This window comes from Hyla sarda, chromosome 11, assembly GCF_029499605.1.
Source record: "Hyla sarda isolate aHylSar1 chromosome 11, aHylSar1.hap1, whole genome shotgun sequence".
In the NCBI taxonomy this organism is placed as follows: Eukaryota; Metazoa; Chordata; class Amphibia; order Anura; family Hylidae; genus Hyla; species Hyla sarda.
The window spans coordinates 30,186,987-30,207,795 of NC_079199.1; the positions used below are offsets into that span (position 1 = coordinate 30,186,987).

A 20,809-nucleotide genomic window follows, 5' to 3' on the forward strand; every position below is an offset into this window, starting at 1 on the left:
AGGTACTGCTGCTCCCAACTTGGAGCACACTCTGCTGGGAGCAGTAGTACCTGCATTAATAGACAGATCGCAGGGAGTGTCACTCCTCCTGACACCCGCTGCGATCCTCCTGTATAATGTATAGATGCGGCCGGACACTCTTCTATGGTCCCCTGCACTGCCGTATATATACACATATTCATATTTCCCACAGAGTTGTGATTGGCTGGAACCATCTGACCAATCACAGCTCTCTGCGGGAAATATGAATATGTGTACATATACGGCAGTGCAGGGAGGATCGTAACGGACCCCGGCGATCTTTCAATTAGTACAGGTAACTACTACTCCTATGATGGAACAGTGTGTTCCATGCTAGGAGTAGTAGTACTACCTATAAAATCTAAAAAATAAATAAAAAGTGAAAAACACACACACACTACATTTTTATTATTATCGGCTACATTTTTAGCGCCCTACCCGCCCACATAAATTGATCCCTGTTTAAAAATTAATAAAAATTTTGTTATAAAAAAGATACATTTCGTTTAAATACAATTTTTTTCCATCACTACTGTATTTTTTTAAATTATTTTTTAATGGTACCCTACTAAATTTTACTAAAAAAAGGTAAAAGTCCAAAAGAGAATAAAAAACGCCTGAAAAAAACGCCAAATTTAAAACCCACATGGCGTTTTTTCACTCCCATAGACTTCTATGGGAGAAAAAACGCAAAGATTTTCCCGAAAAAACGCCGAAGTCTCGACAAGAGGTCGTTTTTTTAAAAACTGCCAAGGAGCCCAAAAACGCCAAAAAGATTAAAAAAGCGCCAAACTGAAAAACGCCAAGTGGATTTGGCATTTTGCAGTTTACTATTGACTTGCAGCTAACATCTGGCCGCAGCGTTTTTTCACAAAAAAAACGCCATGCGGCAGAATGGGTGTTTTTATTGGTGTTTTTGTCAACAACAAAAAAAACAAGTGGAAACCTAGCCTTAACTTAATATTTGGTTGCACACCCTTTGGAAAAAATAACTGAAATCGGTCGCTTCCTATAACCATCAATAAGCTTCTTACACCTCTCAGCCGGAATGTTGGACCACTCTTCCTTTGCAAATTGCTCCAGGTCTCTCTTATTTGAAGGGCGCCTTTTCCCAACAGCAATTTTAAGATCTCTCCACAGGTGTTCAATGGAATTTAGATTTGGACTCATTGCTGGCCACTTCAGAACTCTTCAGCGCTTTGTTGCCATCCACTTCTGGGTACTTTTTTACCTATGTTTGGGTTCATTGTCCTGCTGGAAGACCCAAGATCTTGGACGCAAACCCAGCTTTCTGACATTGGGCTGTACAGTGCGACACAAAATCTGTTGGTAATCATCAGACTTCATGATGCGTTGCACACATTCAAGGCACCCAGTGCCAGGGGCAGCAAAACAACCCCAAAACATCATTGAACCTCCACCATATTTCACTGTAGGTACTGTGTTCTTTTCTTTGTAGGCCTCATTCCATTTTTGGTAAACAGTAGAATGATGTGCTTTACCAAAAAGCTCTATCTTGGTCTCATCTGTCCACTAGACATTTTCCCAGGAGGATTTTGGCTTACTCAAGTTCATTTTGGCAAAATATAGTCTTGTTTTTTTATGTCTCTGTGTCAGCAGTGGGGTCCTCCTGGGTCTCCTGCCATAGCGTTTCATGTAATGTAAATGTCGACGTATAGTTCGCTCTGACACTGATGCTCCCTGAGCCTGCAGGACAGCTTGAACATCTTTGGAACTTGTTTGGGGCTGCTTATCTACCATCCGGACTATCATACGTTGACACCTTTCATAAATTTTTCTCTTCCATCCACGCCCAGGGAGATTAGCTACAGTTCCATGGGTTGCAAACTTCTTGATAATGTTGCACACTGTGGACAAAGGCAAATCTAGCTCTCTGGAGATGGACTTGTAACCTTGAGATTGTCAATATTTTTCCACAATTTTGGCTCTCCAGTCCTCAGACAGTTCTCTTCTCTTTCTGTTGTCTATGCTTAGTGTGGCACACACGGACACACAATGCAAAGACTAAGTGAACTTCTCTCCTTTTTATCTGCTTTCAGGTGTGATTTTTATATTGCCCACACCTCTTACTTGCCCCAGGTGAGTTTAAAGGAGCATCACATGGTTGAAACAATCTTATTTTTCCACAATTTTGAATGGGTGCCAATAATTTTGTCCAGCCCATTTTTAGAGTTTGGTGACATTATGTCAAATTTGCTTATTTTCCTCCCTTTTTTAGTTTAGTTCCAGTACACACAAAGGAAATAAACATGTGTATAGCAAAACATGTGTTACTGAAATCCTTTTCTGTGAGAAATACTTCATTTTCTTGAAAAATTTCAGGGGTGCCAACATTTACGGCCATGACTGTAGTTGCAGAGCTTTTCACGGATAAAACCGTTTTGTATTTCTTCTGTACGGCTAGGCCTAAAGTTTATAGAAAGGAAGCTATATCTATGATACATGAGTCTTGTTTTCTCACTATTAAGTTAAAGAAAACAGTACCAGTAAATAAGAAAAACTTCCTTTTACACGTTGCACATGAAATGCATGGGGTGCTGGATAAACGTGTGTGAAGTTGTCTTTTACTCAGATTGAGAAAGGTGACTGTTTTGCCACATCCTTTGGTTTAACCACATAGGAGTCTAATACAACGGTCATTTAATGTCTGGATGCGCAGAATAACATTCGATTGTCGTTGCTTTTGTGTTTATTTTGTAAGCCATAATGTCCATGCATTATTATTATTATTATTATTATTATTATTATTTTATTTGACATTGATAGCACTACGCAACATACATGTTTCTATAACATTTGTATGTACATGCAATGTAAGAGAACAGTCAGATGTTGAAGTTGATGTGGTATAAGCAGGAAATAGGGCAAAGTGTAAGGATCTGAGCAACCTTGAAAAGGGCTGAAGTGTGATGGCTGGACAACTGGGTCAAAGTATCTCCAAAACATCAGGTCTCGTGGTGTGTCATCGGTACCTATAAAAGTGGTCCAAGGAAGGGAAAAAAGCTTATTGCATAGGGTCAGGAAAGTTTAGCTCATATGATTCAAACCCACTTACTCCAATATATCATGTGGACAGCTGGGTACATATTTACCTGAGGAAGAAATGGGACCAGGATACACACTGGGAAGAAGGCAGGGTTCAGTCCAAGTATACAGTATTTTCTAATAGCAATGGCCTCTTTTAGCAACCAAATATGCCCTGTCACACTGCAACAGTTGTCAGGAATTAAAGGTTTAAGAAACCTGGTAAAGAGAGTAATTTTTTGTAAGTAATTAATTGTTCACACACAGTTTTTTGAGGGACTTAGAGACATTCAAACTACAGAATTTTCAAGCAGAATTCCACTTAGAAATCCCGCTCAGAAATTCCACTGCATGAAGAAAACATTGGTGTGGATGAATTTATTCCACTTCAGAAATTCCAGATTGTGGACCAGCTGAAAGAGTGAACTTGTTCATTGTTTTGGCATAATTCTGCATGGACTGCATTGCCCTCAATGGTGGCTGCCCAGGTCTGCAGGGTCTCTGTCCTGATGGATTTTGGCTGTGCCAGCTGCAGTCAAAATCTCAGCTCGGAATTTCTCTTATCTCTGGGTAAAGAGTGTATCCTAAAAGCGTTAATGTCAGTGGTATAAGCTTTTGACATGGTCCAAGCATGTCAACAGTTTAGCTAGCATTGGGTCTTAGACCTGAGACCTGCTTCGATTGTGAGTTTTAGCCAGGGTAAGTACATATTAAAAAAAAAAAAGCCTCAAAAAATGTTTCAAGTGCCGTAAAAACATACCTGGAAGTTTCGTTTTGCCTACAAAACATTTATGGACTGTCAAAACAAAGTTTTAAATTACAGTATTTGAACTTAGCCTTAAATTCATTGACTTGTCCTTTGAATTTTCGATCAAGCATCTGTGAGGTGTGCTGGAAAACAAGTCTGATCCTGTCATCACTTTCATGCAGCCTGAACTGAGAGTTTTTGGTGATCTCTGGCAGCTTCTCACTGCCCAACCAGTCTTGATTCATAGCTCTCCTCTTGTTTGGGTATAGAAAGAGAACAATCAATTATGGCCGGCAGGGCAGGTAGAAGCCACTGGGGATTGTTCCGATAACTTGTAGTTTAGGCAGCATAAAAGTGATGTTTCGCTTTAAAGGATATATTGCTAATGTCTTGGTGTCAGTACCACTTTGTCTTTTGCCAAAACTTCTACTATAGTTTTAATTTAACTCTATTGTAGGGCATAGTTTTCTAGTTAAACCCCTTAAGGACTCAGCCCATTTTCCCCTTAAGGACTTATTCTGATTCCAAGATTGTTTTTTCGTGACATATTCCACTTTAACATGGTGGTAAATTGTCGTCGTTACTTGCATCCTTTGCATCCCAAAATTTCATGAAAATTTAGAATTTTTCTAACTTTGAAACTCTCTGCTTGTAAGGAAAATGGACATTCCAAATAAATTATATATTGAGTCACATCTACAATATGTCTACTTTATGTTGGCATCATAAAGTTGACATGTTTTTACTTTTTGAGGACATTAGAGGGCTTCAAAGTATAGCAGCAATTTTCAAAATTTTCCCTGGAGCTTGACTTCAGAATCCAGCAAACCCTGGACCCACCTGTCACCCCCCCCCCCCCCAGCCTCCATCCCACTCGGCACTCTGCTCACCCCTGCCCCTCTCTGCCTACTGAAAACACAAAACCATTCTTCATAGTGCAGGCTGATCAGGGTGAGGGGGCATGGGGGACTGTACATTGAATATTAGGGAATAAAAGTGACAAAAGTTCAGGTGGAAAGCATTCTGCCAATAAGACTAATTGATGGGAATGTGTGATGTGGCTTCATATAGAAAGTGGTTCTTCTCTAAGTAACTGGAAGGGTGAGGGCCTTTTCACACTGAGAATCTACTTTGCACCAGTCTCCCATTGTTGTCAATGGGATTCTGCTGCTGTATTGTGGCTGCAGAATTTCCACCAAAAGAATGAACATGTTCATTCTTTCAGTGGAATTCTTTGTGGACTGGATTGCCATTGTGAGGTTCAGAACTGCGCCCCGTGCATTTTTACGTCGTCCCCTCCCCTCAGCTGTCCAGAGATTTCCAAACATACAGCGAGGGGAGGGGGAAGGCAGAGATGGGCAGGATGCAGTTCTGCACCTCCCTCGCCCCGTACACCGCTCCATAGATTCTCATAGCCCTGCTCCTGGACATAGAGTTTGACAGCTCTGAAAATCTACTTTCAGGAGCAGGGCTGTAAAAATCTCTACTTGTGGTTGTGTCACTGAGCCATTGTTCAAATCTACGTCCAGGGGGCTGTGCACCTACCATGGCAGGAGAGGGATGCTCACAGCTCCGCTCCTGGACGTAAATTTTCATACACCCACCTCATGAAGAGAGGGATTCCCAAACCCCCCTTGGATGTAGATTTTCACAGCTGCCAAAATCTCCGTCCAGGAGCGGGCCTGTGAGAATCTACATCCTCCTTCTGAGGGAGGGGCGAGGGAGGTGCAGACTGCATCCTGCCCATCTCTGCCTTCCCCCTCCCCTTGCTGTATGTTCGGAAAAAAATTGCATGGGGCGCAGTTCTGCACCTCACCCTGTCAATGGTGATAATCCAGGTCCGTGCGATCCTACCACTAGCAGTACCTGCTAAACTGAGAATCTCTGCCCAGAATTAATACAGGCATAAATTCTCAGTGTGACTGTACCCGTAAAGAGGTTAATGCTTTTACAATGAATGCACCTTAGTCACTAGAGCATTAGTGACACTGCACAATAACAAATTATGTGGAAAGAGATCTTCTGTATATGATTATCTCTCCCAGATCCAATATCGTGCAGGAGTTAATGAGCAGAAACAGTTTGAGAATCTTAAAAATAAATAAATGGGAAAGGCTTCTCCAAGGAAGACAGTGGTCCAATTCATTCAGATAATAAAATCAGTTTTATTTCATTGGGTTCTTTGCACTCTTGCATTTCAAGTCTAAACCAGGCTCTTCATCATGTCCTGTGATTTCTAGCTACGCTCTTGCTTTTAACCCCATTTTTTTTTTCATTTTTAAAAGTGATATAAGGAGAAAAAGCCTCCCAAAATGTGTAGCCCAATTTCTCTCGAGTATGGAAATACCTCATGTTGACATAAAGTGCTCTGCGGGCTCACAACATGGCTCAAGAGAGAGCAACTGTGGGATTTTGGAGAGCAAATTTTGCTGCCCTGATTTTGGGGGCCCATGTTGCATTTAGGAAGCCCCCATGGTGCCAGAACAGCAACCCCCCCCCACATGGCACACTATTTGAGAAACTACACCCCTTATGGAATATAACAAGGGGTATAGTGAGCCTTAACACCTCACAGGTGTTTGACGACTTTGCGTTGAAGTTGGACATGAAAATGGATTTTTAACACTAAAATTATGGTGTTACCCCAATTTTTTCTTTTTCACAAGGGGTCATAGAAGAAAATGCCCTCCCCCCCCCCCAAATTTTAAAACCCCATTTCATCTGAGCATGGACATACCCCATATGTGGACCTTAAATTCTTCTTCTGGTGTACTACAATGCTCAGAAGAGAATTAGCAAAATTTGGCTTTTTGACAGAGAATTTTGCTGAAATGATTTTTGGGGGCATGTTGCATTTAGCAAGTCCCACAGGGTGTCTGAACACCAAAAAAAGGACTAAACATGGTGCATGGTGCTGAGAGGTGTAAGAAGCTTATTGATGGTTATAGGAAGCAACTGATTTTAGTTATTTTTTTCCAAAGGGTGTGCAACCAAATATTAAGTTAAGGGTGCCAATAATTTTGTCCAGCCCATTTTTGGAGTTTGGTGACATTATGTCCAATTAGCTTTTTTTCCCTCCCTTTTTTGGTTTAGTTCCAATACACACAAAGGGAATAAACGTGTATAGAGAAACATGTGTTACTGCAATCCTTTTCTGTGAGAAATACTTTATTTTCTTGAAAAATTTCAGGGGTGCCAACATTTACGGCCTTGACAGTGTATGTGTGTGTGTATGTATATATATTTTGTATGGCCATGCGTTGTAACTGGAAAAAAACGCCCTGTTCTTTATAGCTCGTATCTAGGCATATGATAATAAATTAACTTGAGTGAATTATTCTTTCCACTGCCCCCTGGTGGTCATGGTCCTGAAAGTTTTTTGTACTTTTTTTTTCCCCCCTTTTAAACAACAAATGAAAATAGTAAATAGACTATAACAGTCACAAATATACTTGTTTGAACTTTTTTATTTTTTATACATTTAATTTTTTTATACATACTAATTATGTGTGAAAAAAATAAAAAAAATTCCACATCTATCACAAAAAGCAATAATCCGTTTAGGGGCATGCACCTAACAAAATTTTAAGGGGTTATAATGATGTCCCTTTTTCCCCCCTCATATATTCACATTACATGTGCATATAGCTGCTTTCCTTTCTAAACTGGCACCCCCACATCTCAGGAACACTTTCACTTTGGATAAAAGAATGGGCAATCCAGAAAAGTAGACCACATGACCACCTGTAGCCCAGCTGTAAACTAGATTTCCTCCTGTGCTTCTTGTGGAAGGTAATTAAAATGTTCGGGCAACACAACTTGTAGTTCAGGCAATTCTTTGCGCTCACTTGGCTGGATCTAACTCACAGTTGAGTGACAACCATAGCAGGAGCTGGAGAGTGATGATCACCCTGTGCAGTGAGAACAGGGACACTATATAGGCATTATTGCTTAGGAAGAGCTAGGCATTCAATAGGAAGAAAGTGGGGATAAACCTCACATGCTCAACTACAAAGTAACGACCCAAAGAAGGACGTTACTGGCAGCAGTGAAGAAAAAACTTTTCTAAAATGATAAAGATTTATTATTTTACTCACAGAACACTAGGAATACCCCTTTACATTTTTAAGCAGCACAAGCAGAAAGTGAAAAAAAAAAAGTATGTGAAAATACATGAAGCAGTAAAAGCTATGCACACATCTGAAGTAGTTTGTGGAATACATCAGCAAACTTGCAGTATGTTATGCAGAAGCAGACTGGAACCCGATTTATTGATGTTAAAGTCTAGGAGGGACTACACTCTGTCCTTTTTTGAATGTATACAGTTTTTTTGCAGGACCATTGCAGAAGGAAAAACCTGTATATGCTCAGAAATGGATCACACATCTGCTAGACTATATGAGGCCCATTAACATCAATGGATCCAGTGCTAGTATGCCATGGTTTATGTCAACATACTGTTCTGCCAGTTTGCCAAGATATCCTGCAAATTTGAGCTTTGTTCAAATAATGAATGAAGCCTAAGGGGTAATTGCTTCTCTAGTCAGATGTAGAAGCAGAAAGAGTTAATATAGGCTTCTGCATCAGGCGGGTTCCCTTGAGTTATAGATGGCATGTTAATGACAGTGCCCAGCATGTACAAACCACAAATGCACAGATCTAGCAGACACCTGCATTACGCAGTACGGCTTCATTCAAATGTCTACAGACTAGGTGTCAGGCGTTGGTATCGGGCTTTCAATTTGTAAGTTGATCGAAATTCTGTGGAAAGAAAGGAGATAATTGGCATACCTTACACAATATCCCTGGATACATGTGTCCCCTGAGCCATCTCTAATGATGCTTTCTGGACACCCGCCAGATTTCTCTGTACAATCCATAAATTGCAGATCTGTCTGGGAACTTAGGACATGTGCAAAAGGTAAAAGTGCAAAAACAAGTACGCTATGTCGTTCAGCATCAAGGAAAACATATTTATTCAGACTATGTAGTGTTAACATGTAAAGGCTATTACATGTAATATATGCAACTTGTCCTATCTGGATGTGGGAATTGGATATAAAGAAATTTTAATGAATGTCATCATTTCTGTTACTTTAACCTGTTAAGGACCAAGGGCGTACAGGTAAAAAACTAAAAACAAGCCCTCATATGGGTCTTTAGGTGAAAAAATAAGAGTTATGGATTTTCATAGGAGAGGAGAAAAAATGAAAATTGGCCCAGTCCTTTTTAACCCCTTAAGGACATGGCCCAATTTGGCCTTAAAGGGGTATTCCAGGAAAACTTTTTTTTATATATCAACTGGCTCCAGAAAGTTAAACAGATTTGTAAATTACTTCTATTAAAAAAATCTTAATCCTTTCAGTACTTATGAGCTTCTGAAGTTAAGGTTGTTCTTTTCTGTCTAAGTAATCTCTGATGACACGTGTTTCGGGAAACGCCAAGTTTAGAAGAGGTTTGCTATGGTGATTTGCTTCAAAACTGGGTGGTTCCCGAGACACGTGTTATCAGAGTGCTCTCAGACAGAAAAGAACAACCTTAACTTCAGAAGCTCATAAGTACTGAAAGGATTAAGATTTTTTAATAGAAGTAATTTACAAATCTGTTTAACTTTCTGGAGCCAGTTGATATATAAAAAAAGTTTTTTCCTGGATAACCCCTTTAAGTTGTTTACAGTTAAAAAAAAATATTTATAACCAATATCTTGCTGACATTAGAACTGTACAAATTGTAATGGCTTTAAAGGCTTCTTGCATTGAAAACAAAAACCTAGACTTACCTGCCGCCACACCTTCAAGGCTTCAATATTGTTACTCCAGTCTTATTCCTGGTGCCGAGGATTCATACATCACACTGTGGCTCAGCCTATCACCGGCCGTGGTAGGACATTGCTGCGGCCAACGATTAGCTGAGCAACAGTATGACGTGTTGACCACTGGCAACCAAGAAGAAGAACGAATTGGGGACGGTAGCAATACCGGGGGAGCAGCAGGAAGTGGGTCCAGGTTTTTGTTTTATATGCCAGCTACACAAGATTACCCCTATTAAATAATTATCTGATGAAATGTTAGTTTCCCCTAGGACATGTACACAGCCATTTCAATTATTGTCCAAAATACCATGCTGATAAAGACCATACATTCCCTTAGAATCTGTGATCAAACAAATTGTGCTATGCTGCATCACATGGCGTATTGCAGTGAATAGATTGCCACTCTGAGGAAACATATGGCTGCACATAGTGCTGGCTAAACTAATTTTTTTTACCCTGCAGGGGGAATTTAATGCCAGTCCCTCGAATGAATGATGTAATACAAGGATAGGCCAGGTCTGCCAGACAACACTCTCTCTATATATGCATATGCTTGTTACTCTTTGTTTGACACCACTTTGATGATGACCATGTGTCCTAATAAGGCATAAAAGTATGTTGGCATATAATAATAAATACCATCCACTACTTTTATGTGTAGGGATATGAAACACTTTCCAGGCATAGCAGTGGGAATTTCCTTCTAATTTCCTAGAAACTATGTCTCGGTGCGGTAAGTTATTCATATTTGTTTTTGGCCTGTGAAGTTAACAGGTTTCCCTAAGTCACAAAGTTATCCCCTATCCACAGAATACGGGACCTATGACGTAGAAAGGCACATATAAAAAAATATATTGCAGACAATCTGTACTCAACTCCACCTAGTCCAAAGAAAGGAAACAAGTGACACAGGCCTGTACTTGGGTAAGGAAATGTCTGAAACTGAGAGGCCCCCCAACCGCAGCTCAAATGTGAATAAAGGCCAAAGGGACAGTACAGCCTACCGCAGTGAACTTCCCATACAGTACTCTACATACCATGGGCCCCTAACAGAAGAGAACTTATGCCTCACTTTACGCTTTTCATAGATCCTCCTTTTAAGGCGAACAACAACGGACATCCATGGCTCCCAAAGAGAGTGATTGGAGCTGCAACACGCATGGGCGTCATGGTGCCTTAGTATGATGGGAGATTTGGACCCCCATTCTTAAGATCAGATAGTTATCTGCAGGATGAAAAGATTTTTAAGCTCCACTCCCTTGACTAAAACAAACTCCAGTCATTCAGCACAAGGTTCATGTAAGGCTCTGTTCACACTACAAAGATTTCGTGTAGAATTTCCACAAGGAGATTCTACATAGAATCTGCTTGCAGCAGCAGCCTCCCTTTGGCTTCAGTGGGAGTTCTGCTGCAAAGTCAGAAGTTCCACATTGAAGGTTCCAATTCAAAATTGCACTTAGAAGATTGAACATGTTAAATCTTTCAGCGGAATCCACCACAACGGCACTTGTCTATGGGATGGGGCTTATGGTCTTGGCAAATGGTCGATTCTGAGACATTTATGAAAAGCTGAGAAAATTCAGCCAGAAAATTCCACACTGAATTTCTGCAGTGTGAACAAACCCTTGAGTTTTTATTCAAGATTGTTTGTTTACGTTAGGATTGTACAGAAAATCCAGAAGGTCAATACACAAGGGGCGTAACCCGACATTTCTGAGCTTTCCCAAGTATTTATAAAGGTTTCCAACCCGAATTTGTTGAATTGTTGTGGATTTTTTCCCAACAACTCAGAGGAGTTGGAAACCGAAACCAACAAAAGCCACGTGCGACAAACAGGATTCAACATAATAATAAATACCAGGGGGAAAAAGCAGTCAGGTAAGAAAGCAAGATAGACTTACAACCCGATTTTCTAAGTAAATGAGGGCCAATGTATGCAAATTTACCCCTATTATATGCATCATTAATTTCTAGGTTGTCATTACCTGGGCATTGTGTACATCCAAATCACCGTTCACATTAATACACTTACATGTAACTGCTGTGTCTAGGGTATATTCACATATCTCTGGGGGACGCTACAACTTTGTGAAAATTGCTTAGAAAATGCTATATAATCGCCAACAATATGAACAATGTCCTTGTGATGAACTTTCGGAAGTGGTATTGTGAGGTCCCCAGAGGACCTCATGAATTGTAAAGAAAGGGCGCCATGTTTTCATTTAGCTTCTTCTTTAGATGAACAGAGATGCGAAAACATGAAAATGGTTGTCATGGAAAGTGAATAGACAGTAACCAGGAGCTATGCCAACAACCACAACCAACCAGCCGGAAAACATATGATCACAGTAATCAAACCTAACGTTGACAGTGAACAGGAAACTTACATGTAAGCCAACAGCCCTGAAAAACAAAAGTTGTCATAAACAGCAGTAAAAACCAGAGTGAGGATAGTTGAATGGGTTGGTCACCTTTTTATAACACTGTTTAATAAATCACTACTATGATTATAAAAATACTTACACCCGCTTTGAGGCTTCCCTGCGGCCCTGTTCTCTTACATCACCTGGCTCTGCTCACCCTTGTCACTACCTGCAGCCGATGGCTTATCGTCCATACATGGCTGACTATGGAGGAGCATGTGAGGATACATGTCACTGTGCCTTCTTCACTGTGCCTGCGCTCCTTGCTTAATAGGGTATTCCAGTCTTAGAAATCTTATTCCCTATGCAAAGGATAGGGGATAGGATGTATGATCGCGGGGGAAGGGGTCCGATGGTTGGGAACCCTGCGATCTCCAGCCCACCACCCTGGCTAAGCTAGGCTTCAGGCGGCCATGATCAACACGTCCCCTTCATTAAATCTATGAGCAAGATAGAGATGCAGCGGTCACATATTTCCATAACTCCCATAGAGATAGATGGAGGGAGCGTGACAGCCACAGCTTCAGGCTGTGGTTGCTAGTAATCCGGCATGGAGCCGAGATTGCTCCTAGCCTGCGGTTTACTAGGGTGCTGGGCAGGAGATCGCCCCCACGATCAGACACTTATCCCATTTACTGTAGTTAGGGGATAAATGCCCAGGAGCGGAGTATCCCTTTAAGTGCAGTGTACTGCTTTGGAGGCACGTTGACGTGTATGGTTATGTCCTTCTCCATAGGCAGCCATGTATGGCCGATAAGCCGTCATGCGCTTTAATCCTCACTTTTTCCTATTTTTTGATGACATTTTGGGGCTTCAGTACCAATTACCAGGTTTCCATAGAGTTATATTCTCAGCTTATAATGGTTTAAAGGGATACTCCGCCCCTAGACATCTTATCCCCTATCCAAAGGATAGGGGATAAGATGTCAGATAGCTGGGGTCCCGCTGCTGCAGCACCCCGTTATCATTACTGCGCAGAGCGAGATCGCTCTGCACGTAATGACGGGCAATACAGGAGCTGGAGCATCGTTACGTCACGGCTCCGCCCCTCGTGACATCATGGTCCACCCCCATCAATACAAGTCTATGGGAAGGGGGCGTGGCGGTCGCCACGCCCCCTGTCATAGACTTGCATTGAGGGGACGGGCCGTGATGTCATGAGGGGCGGAGCCATGACCTCACGCTGCTCCGGCCCCTGTATCGCCCGTCATTACGCACAGAGCGAACTCTCTCTGTGCAGTAATGATGGCGGGGTGCCGCAGCGGTGATCCCCGGGGTCCCCAGCAGCGGGACCACGGCGATCTGACATCTTATCCCCTATCCTTTGGATAGGGGATAAGATGCCAGGGGCGGAGTACCCCTTTAAGCATACAATGGTCATCCTGGAACCAATTCATATTGAGGACCACTGTACCTCATTTATAGGCCATATTACCCTATGTGGGGCTCCACCTGTCTTTTTCTCTCTATACTTCTATTTAAACTATGGTGTTTATAAACTTGACATGATACTGTTAGATTAATCATGTACCAGTCATAGTCATGGTGCCGCGGCTTGTTTAATTCATCTCGTAGTTTTTTTTTTTCTCTATTGTGCCTACGGACAGGCCTTCTTTCTAGCCGTATAATACCAGTCTCCCTCGTCTCTTCACAAGGCTTCTGTTTAAACTCCATATCATCCGGTGACAGCAGAGCAAGTGATATTTATACGTTGTTCCCAAACTCTGTGCCATTGTAGTCGCATTTTTTTAACTCTTGCAGCGTCTGACGCTAGCCTCCGGACACCCGATCTGGATTTTCTTATTTCGTTTTTATAATTCCTGCTCTGCCGCTTGCCTGGAATCTTGCAGAGGAAGTAATTATCTGTCGGACAGCAGGGTTCTTCTGTGGATCATTTGCTGTCGGTGGGAGCGATGGGGGGAAATTTATGAGCCAAATTATCTTTTCAATAAAGCCCTGCAGACAGCGCTAGGGAATCGGTGACAGCTAGAATGTAAAGGTGTGCTGCCGGATCCTCTCCCCGGCTGAGTCACTAGTATTGTCTCGTTAACCCCTCTCTTACCTTAAGATTTTCGCTTCCACAATAGCAACTGTGGAGTAATGTGGTACGGTGCCAGCAGCTAGCTTTCTAGGAGGTGTCCAGACAAAAGGAGGCCTGCGGAGGCCCACTACTAGGGAATCTGATCAACTATAAACTTTTCCGGATTGTGTTGAATAGAATGCATTGAAACTATATTGTAGACTATTGTTTCCCACCCAGGATGCCTCCAGCAGTTGCAAAACTACATCTCCCATCATGCCCGGACAGCCGTTGGATGTCCGGGCATGCTGGCAGATGTAGTTTTGCAACATTTAACCAGTTAAGCGTTATGGATTATATTAACTTATTGTAAAGTGGTTCGATCAGCCTAAAAAGTGCAGCTCCTATGCTAAAAAAAAACAAATTCCACTGCCTATTACAAACTATTGCATTCTTGGAACTTTAGGGTTTGCTTTATATAACCCATACATATGGGGTTAAAACTACGATGGTACAAGCATTTTCTTTTTAAAGGGAATACTGCGGTGTATGACCATTTATCCCCTATCCACAGGATAGGGGATAAGTGTCTGATCGAGGGAGGGTCCAACCGCTGGGACCCCCCGCGATCTCCTGCATGTCGCCCCGACTCTTCCCATGAAAGGAGCTGTGCCAACCATGGCGCGAAGTGTGGCCAACACGCCCCATCCATACATCTCTGGCTCTCCCATACTGATAAATGAAAGGGGCGTGTTGACCACCGCTCCATGCATGAGGAGAGCGGTGGTCAAAGGATGTCTGGGCATGCTGGGAGTTGCTGTAGGCACACTTCTGCAAAAAAGAGTTATCCAAACACTGATCCTCCAACTATTTCAAAACTACAAGTCCCAGCATAACAGGACTGGCAAACAGATGAATTACATGGGAACAGAAAATGTATACATAAACAACCACTGTACTTTCAGCACTAAACTTTTGCAGCAATTTAGAAAGATGTAAGTTATACACTAACCATATTGTCTTTGGTAGAGTACAGGCAATCTCCAAGAATCATTGTGTATGTGTGTGTGTACAGCGTAAATCCAGAGAGGAAAGGGTAACAGCAGGGCTGCCAGGCTCCTGAGAGCAGTGAGTCAGCAGAGAGAGTGAGGGAGGGGAGGAGTCATCACAGTGCAGGCAAGAGAAGGACACGCCCCTCCCTTTGGAAGGATGAAAAAGACATTAAGCAGCTGTAATGCTATTGTTTTGTGAAATATTGTGATGGACATAAAAATTAGATGTATGGAATCAGGATGAGGTATTGAGTAACATATAACAGTTTTTTGTGGGATCTGACGGGTACACTTTAACCCCTTGCCGCAGAACACCGGGTATACCCGGCGCTGCAGCACAGGAGGGTTATAAAGCAAGCTCAGGAGCTGAGCTTGTGTCATACCCGCACGGTCCCGGACCCGTGGCTAATCCCAGACATCGCCGTTCCGGCAGATGTCTGGCATTAACTCTTTAGACGCGGCAATGAAAGTTAAATTGCCGTGTCTAAAATTTAAAGCATCCCGGCAGCTGATCGGGACATCATGATAAAATTGTGATGTCCCGATCAGCTGGGACGCAGCAGGAGGGTGCCTTACCTGCCTCCTGCACGTCTGAACGGCAATTGATTGCTGCAAGCCTGAAATCCAGGCTTGAGCAATCAACTGCCGATAACACTGATCAATGCAAAGCAATGGGTTTAGCAATGATCTGTGTAAAAGATCCCCCTATGGGAGCTATAACACTGCAAAAAAAAGGAACAAAAAAAGTTAATAAAGATCTTTTAACCCCTTCCCTAATAAAAGTTTGAATCACCCCCCTTTTCCCTTAAAAACAGTGTAAAAAAAATAAACATGTGGTATCGCCGCGTGCGTAAATGTCCAAACTATAAAAATATATCGTTAATTAAACTGCACGGTCAATGGCGTACGCGCCCGAAAATGTTTGGTCACTCTTTATAACATAACATTTTTTATAAAAAGCGATCAAAAAGTCCGATCAAAACTAAAATGGTGCCAATAAAAACTTAAGATCAGGGCGCAAAAAATGAGCCCTCATACCGCCCCGTACATGTAACAATAAAAAAGTTATAGTGGTCAGAAGAGGACAACTTTAAACGTATAAATTTTCCTGCATGTAGTTATGATTTTTTTCCAAAGTAATAAAAAAATCTAACCTATATAAGTAGGGTATGATTTTAATCGTATGGACCTACAGAATAAAGTTAAGGTGTCATTTTTAATGAAAAATGTACTGCGTAGAAACAGAAGCCCCCAAAATTTACAAAATGGCGTTTTTTTCTTCCATTTTGTCGCACAATGATTTTCTTTTCCGTTTGGCCGTCGATTTTTGGGTAAAATGACTGATGTCATAACAAAGTAGAATTGGTGGTGCAAAAAATAAGCCATCGTATGGATTTTTAGGTGCAAATTGAAAGAATTATTATTTATTTTAAAGGTAAGGAGGAAAAAAAAACAAAGTGCAAAAACAGAAAAACGCTATGTCCTCAAGGGGTTAAAGTGGTACTCTCGTGGAAAACTTTTATTTATTTATTTTTTTTAACTCAACTGGTGCCAGAAAGTTAAGCAGATTTGTAAATTACTTCTATTAAAAAATCTTAATCCTTCCAGTACTTATTAGCTGCTGAATACTACAGAGGAAATTCTGCTGACATCTCTGTTCATTTTAAGAGCTGTCCAGAGTAGGAAAAAATCCCCATAGCAAACATACCCTACTCTGGACAGTTCCTAAAATGGACAGAGATGTCAGCAGAGAGCTCGGAGTTCCAAAAAAAAAAAAAAAAAATTTCCTCTGTAGTATTCAGCAGCTAATAAGTACTGGAAGGATTAAGATTTTTAATAGAAGTAATTTACAAATCTGTTAAACTTTCTGGCACCAGTTGATCAAAAAAAAAATTATAACTTTCCATCGGAGTACCCCTTTAACCCCTTAACGACAATGGACGTAAATGCACATCATGGTTGCCATGGTACTTAACGCACCATGACGTACATTTAAGCTCCACCATCTAGCTATCATGCACGGCAGGTCCCGGCTGCTATCAGCAGCGATCGCGGATGTCCGCCATTAACCCCCTAAGATGCTGTGATCAATATAGATCACGGCATCTGCGGCAGTGCGGTACTTTAAATGGATGATCGGATCACCCGCAGTGCTGCCGCCGGGATCCGATTATCCAGCATGACAGCCGGAGGTCCCCTCACCTGGCTCCAGCCGTCTCCCGGGGTCTTCTGCTCTGGTCTGAGATCGAGCAGACCAGAGCAGAAGATCACCGACAATACTGATCAGTGCTATGTCCTATGTATAGCACTGAACAGTATTAGCAATCAAATGGGGGACTATTACAGTGTAAAAAAAATATATAGAAATCCCCTCCCCCAATAAAAAGGTAAAATGTCAGTTTTTCCCATTTTACCCCCAAAAAAGCGTTAAAAAAAATTATTAATACACATATTTGATAACGCCGTGTGCATAAAAGTCTGAACTATTAAAATATATTGTTAATTATCCCGTACGGTGAACAGAGTAAATGTAAAAAAAAAATTTCTAAAAAAAAAAGCTAAATTGCTGCTTTTTTGTCACATTTTATACCCTAAAAAATTTATAAAAAGTAAAACCTAGGCAAAAGTGGTACTGATAAAAACTACAGATCATGGCGCAAAAAATTAGCCCTCATATCGCCCCATATACGGAAAAATGATAGTTATAGGTGGTCAAAATTGGGCAATTTCAAACATACTAATTTTGTTAAAATGGTTTGAGATTTTTTTTTTTTAAGAGGTACAATTATAGAAAAGCATATAACATGGGTATCATTTTAATCATATTGACCCACAGAATAAAGAAAACATGTCATTTTTACCGTAAAGTGTACAGCGTGAAAACAAAACCTTCCACAATTTTCTAAATTGCGGTGTACTTTTCAATTTTCCCACATAAATAATATTTGTTTGGTTGCGCCGTACAATTTATGGTAAAATAAGTGATGTAATTAAAAAGAACAATTGGTGACTCAAAAAAACAAGCCCTCATATGGGTCTGTGGATGGAAATATAAAAGAGTTATGATTTTTGAAGGTGAGGAGGAAAAAACGGAAATGCAAAAATAAAATTGGTCTGGTTCTTAAGGCCAAAATGGGCCTGGTCCTTAAAGGGGTACTCCGCCCCTAGACATCTTATCCCCTATCCAAAGGATAGGGGATAAGATGTCAGATCGCCGGGGTCCCGCTGCTGGGGACCCCGGGGATCGCTGCTGCAGCACCCCGGTATCATTACTGCGCAGAGCGAGATCGCTCTGTACGTAATGACGGGCGATACAGGGGCTGGAGCATCGTTACGTCACGGCCTGCCCCCGTCAATACAAGTCTATGGGAGGGGGCGTGGCGGTTGTCACGCCCTCTGCCATAGACTTGCATTAAGGGGACGGGCTGTGATGTCATGAGGGGCGGAGCCATGATGTCACGCTGCTCCGGCCCCTGTATCGCCTGTCATTACGCACAGAGCGAACTCTCTCTGTGCAGTAATGATGGCGGGGTGCCGCAGCAGTGATCCCGGGGTCCCCAGCAGTGGGACCCCGGCGATCTGACATCTTATCCCCTATCCTTTGGATAGGGGATAAGATGCCAGTTGCGGAGTACCCCTTTAAGGGGTAAAGCTAATAGATTATTTGCATATATTAGCATAAAACAAATTTTTGCTCAAGTATACTCCACTCCCTAGGTGGCGTGTGATGTTCATGGATATGTGTCTTTTTCCCCTCATTGTGCTTCCTTTCTAAAAATTCTTGCATTTTTTTTATTTTATTTTGTATAAAATTTTTACACAAAAAATAAATCCACGCAAAATGTAGTTTACAGGCATTTATGCAAATTATGTCTTTACTTTTTCTTTTCATTAACTTTACATTTTGAAATGATTTCACGTGTTTATGTGTGAAAGAAAGTGTTAAAAATCACACACACAAATTTACATTTTCAGTTGTGAAATTTCCCAAAACAAGTACCATGCAATTGGTTTTACAGCTGGTGTAAATTTCAGCTGTAAAAAATGAACTACATGTAAACTGTCATGTATTTTACACATTGAATTTACTAATGAAATGGGGGGAAAAAATTACATAAATTGGATGTTTTTCAGGTGTAAAACAGGCATTTTACTCTCAAAATACACCCTAATAATGTAGATGGGAACATGACCTAAGGCTGGTGTCACACGACAGTATAAAATGTGCATTTTTTCTTCTGTATTACAGGTGGCAGCCCCAGCCTGACAGAAGACCCGATGACCCAAATTGACAGGTGTCGGGCAGTAGAACATGTAGTCAGGCTGGGACTTGCATGCATTAGCTGGACCCAAAAAATACGTAATAAACTTGTGTGAAACCGGCCATACACTTACTTACCCCAAGTCTGCATTCACACTTGAGATACAGTACTCAAGTACATTTTAATAGCTTGAAATAAAAGCAACTGCACTTCTACAGTGTAAACAAGGCCCCAAAGAGTTAAATTGCATTTTGTATTGTGTACACAACAAAAATTATTCTAAAACTCCAGAAATTGTAGGCTAAAGGGATAAATGGGATTGAAGTTGCTGCAGGCAGTAGTGTAATGCACGGCAGTACATCACACATACCAATATCTATTTTGGGAAACTTCCAAACAGCTGGTGGAAGCGGCCTCAAATTTGGTCAAAGTCTTAACCCCCTCTTGCAAAATGACATGCATGTATGATGTCAGTGTCGGATATTTCCTGATGTCCAATGTACATAAATTATAGTTTAAACACGATCTGTTTGGGAAGAGTCAGGAAGCCCCTTAAAGGCATCAGATGGTCGACTGGTCCTGTTTTAAAGGGGCACTCCGGTGGAAAGCAATGTTTTGTTTTTGTTTTTAAATCAACTGGTGCCAGAAAGTTAAACAGATTTTTAAATGACTTCTATTTTAAAAATCTTAAGCCCTCCAGTACTTATCAGCTTCTGTATACTACAGAGGAAGTTTTTTTTAACTTCTTTTCTGTCTGACCACAGTGCTCTCTGCTGACACCTCTGTCCATGTCAGGAACTGTCCAGAGTAGGAGCAAATCCCCATAGCAAACCTCTCCTGCTCTGGACAGTTCCTGACATAGACAGAGGTGTCAGCAGAGAGCACTGTGGTCAGACAGAAAAGAGATTCAAAAAGAAAAGAACTACCTCTGTAGTATACAGCAGCTGATAAGTTCTGGAAGGATTAAGATTTTTTTAAATAGAAGTAATTTACAAATCTGTTAAACTTTCTGGCACCAATTGATAAAAAAAAAATGTTTTCCACTGGAGTACCTCTTTTAAAATGGGCAGGCTTGACTGACCCATGTCAAATGTGATTGGGGTCCTTTTAAGCACTGAAATCAGTAGTGAACACTGAAGAAAGAGAACATCGAAGTTTGCATTTATATAACATTGTATACTTCTGCTGTACACATTGCCAGGCCATATTATGTACAGGCATACAGAAATGCACTGAGTCTCCTAAAGGGGTATTCCCATCTCCCAAAGTTATCCACTATCTGTAGCACACGGCAGTGTTTAGTGTTCACTGTAGAGAATGATTGCGTGAAGCACTTGCATGGTTTGCTCTGCTTTCATTTAGAGGGACAATTTCCCCGAATTATTGTGATCAGTGGGGGTTCCAGTGGATGGGCTCCCACAATTAG

The 20,809-nt window shown here is 41.4% G+C and overlaps 1 protein-coding gene and 1 long non-coding RNA gene across 13 annotated transcripts in view; one reads left to right on the forward strand and one right to left on the reverse strand.

The window, feature by feature from the left end:
- DPF3 (double PHD fingers 3) overlaps nt 1–20,809 on the forward strand; it is a 272,192-nt gene that overhangs the window by 121,917 nt on the left and 129,466 nt on the right. The window contains exon 1 of one of the 12 annotated variants that reach the window (XM_056545787.1): nt 10,299–10,359. The exons of the other annotated variants lie outside the window; for them this stretch is intronic. The gene's annotated coding sequence lies outside the window, so the exon portion shown is untranslated. Of the gene's footprint in view, nt 1–10,298; nt 10,360–20,809 lie in introns of those variants that run through there. 12 annotated transcript variants of the gene reach the window in all.
- The window catches only part of LOC130295237 (uncharacterized), a 163,630-nt gene continuing 145,634 nt past the window's right edge, over nt 2,814–20,809 (reverse strand). Inside the window, exons 9-11 of the long non-coding RNA XR_008848739.1 lie at nt 8,485–8,575; nt 3,135–3,285; nt 2,814–3,014 (exon numbers count right to left, since the gene is read on the reverse strand). This is a non-coding gene — a long non-coding RNA (uncharacterized LOC130295237). The remainder of the gene's footprint in view (nt 3,015–3,134; nt 3,286–8,484; nt 8,576–20,809) is intronic.